Source organism: Puntigrus tetrazona, chromosome 25 (genome assembly GCF_018831695.1).
Source record: "Puntigrus tetrazona isolate hp1 chromosome 25, ASM1883169v1, whole genome shotgun sequence".
NCBI classification, from domain to species: domain Eukaryota; kingdom Metazoa; phylum Chordata; class Actinopteri; order Cypriniformes; family Cyprinidae; genus Puntigrus; species Puntigrus tetrazona.
In genome coordinates, this window is record NC_056723.1 from 5,558,716 (window position 1) to 5,561,215 (window position 2,500).

Genomic DNA, 2,500 nt, shown 5'->3' on the forward strand with positions numbered 1-2,500 from the left:
AAACTGGCTAAAGGCATTCTGACAGAAAATAATGAACTTACTTTGACTGCAGAGCATATAAATGAATCTACACTGTTAGACAAAACATACACTGAGAGAACATCTGAACACTTGAAGTGCATCTGAGGGCAGCGGAGGAAGCCATTGCTCTCTGAGCAGGCGTCACGTCTGGCTCACATGATCTGATCTCTCCTTTTGCAGCTGTTGAACTTTGGCTGAGAGTCAGAGGTATTTAAGATCATCTGAAGCACCTCAGCTGCCTCGCAGTGTGCATACAATGACCTGTTTATAAAGGAAAGTGCCACTAAAAGTGTAAAGCAACTGAAACAAATGTGGATGCATGAAATAACCACAAATAGCACAACTGTATGCACAAGTCAGCTTGACATGTGAAAACAAAGTTTGATTTATAAAAACATGTCTAACACCAATATAAGAAAATGTACCATATTAACTGTGAACTTTTAAAGATTCCTCTAAACAGTAAAATAAATAATTTTCTCCCACATATTTGACATAAATAGATTTATTTTGAATCTTTTACATTACAAAATATGGCACTCTGTACAGACCCAGCAAACAAAAATACGTTCTAGGTTTGGCTAACATTCCCATTAACTTATTATTTATGAATGTTCCAAAATGTGTCCAAAATGTTGGTAATGTTACTTTTTAATGTTCTCTGAATGTTCTGAAACAAATAATGCTGTAAAAAAAAATCCAACTAAAATATTTGGTGTACAAATAATTTTCTGCAAACATATAACTATTAATGTGACTGGAAGAGCAAAAACGTTAGCCAAAATTCTGTGAACGTTCCCTGTTAGCCGAGTGAACCTTTCAGTTCAGTTAACGGATTACAAAGTTCTGCGTCGTAAACATTCCCGACTGTTTTCTTGCATTCAGCAACTTCAGTTTCTGAAACCCTTGAAGAAAACACAGCAGTCAAGATTACTTCATTTATCTGTTGCATCTGCAACCGTTCGGACACATTAAGGAATTATTGATCCACACCTTTGAGAACTGCGTACCAGCTTTTCAACCCTGAACTTGAAATAATATCATCGATGTCGGGGACGAAGCGTCTTCCATCTGGGAGGAGGAAGGGAAATTCCATACAAATATGGCGAGCGATCAAAATCTGGACGCTTGCATTCATTCATATCACGGTAAACATCAGGGATGAGCTTTAACAGGCAATCGATTTGATTGCTTCAAGAGTATTAGAGAGGTTAGACAACACTTACGTTTTCCCTTGAGGTAAAGCATTGACTGTGGTCCCCAGTTCTTAGATAACGTCGTCTATTAAAAGACATAAAAAGCAAATAAGTTAAAAAAAACGGTATAATTCTAATAGGTATTACATATTTATAGATAAAACATACCTTTTGAATGCAGTTACAGTCTCTCACCAGTAAAAACATCACTGTGCACGTCCATAAAATCCACATTCTTGATATCTATGAAGAGAAAAAAAAATGAAAATGATGTGTTATTCTATGCTAATGTATGCACGTAAAAATATTTATATGCATGTTTACCATTTTTGTTGGAATCCGTATGTTTTTTGATCAGAAGAACTAAACAAATCTGAACGGTCCAGTTCTCTTCTCCTCTATTTATGTCTTTCTTTAACAACAGGACCCAAGGTTCGATACAACCCCCCGCGAGAGACATCACTTGTTTGCACGTTGGCCTATCATGGGAACGCTCTCTACATTAACCTGCACAAAAGCCTGACGTCAAGAACATCTGCCATAATATAAAATCGATACGCTGAGGTTTTCCCTACAGCCGTCTCTAAAATTCAGCACTTTTGTTTTTCTTAAGAGCGTCTCGAGTTAATGGCTTGAACGAGCTGCTTGCATAAAAGGTGATGCCAAATTGATCTTTTTAAGATCAATCTTCTTAATTAAAGTGGATAAGACTGCCAGATTGGGTAGGTGTTCAAAAATGAAAGAAATTTAAACAGATGGAGAGAGAGCAAGATGTCAGTCACTTTATATAACACTGGCAAAGTAGCAGCTCCTGAAAACAACTGCAAACAACAACATGAAAATAATCACACTAAATTTGTAATCCGTGAAAGTGACCGCACTGAGAACCTGACAGACATAATATGACTTAAACAAGTGAGAAGTTTCAGAAAAGCAAAAAATAAATGAAATTCCAAAACAATCAAGAAGTAATGAAGAAAAAAAACAAACACTGCATCTGTTCAAATGTTTGAGGAGCAGAGTTTTAGAATTTTTTTTGCCTGTTTTATGAGATATTTTTCAATACAGTAAATGAAAGCAAAAATTCTGATATAAAATGTACAAAATTTAAATCGTATAATAGCTTCAATAATATTACATATAAAATATACAATAAATAAATGTTAAATAAATAAATGTTAAATAAATATAATTGTTTTTAAATATAATAATAATAATATATATATATATATATATATATAGCTATAAAATATATATTAATGAATTATTTAAATATAAATACA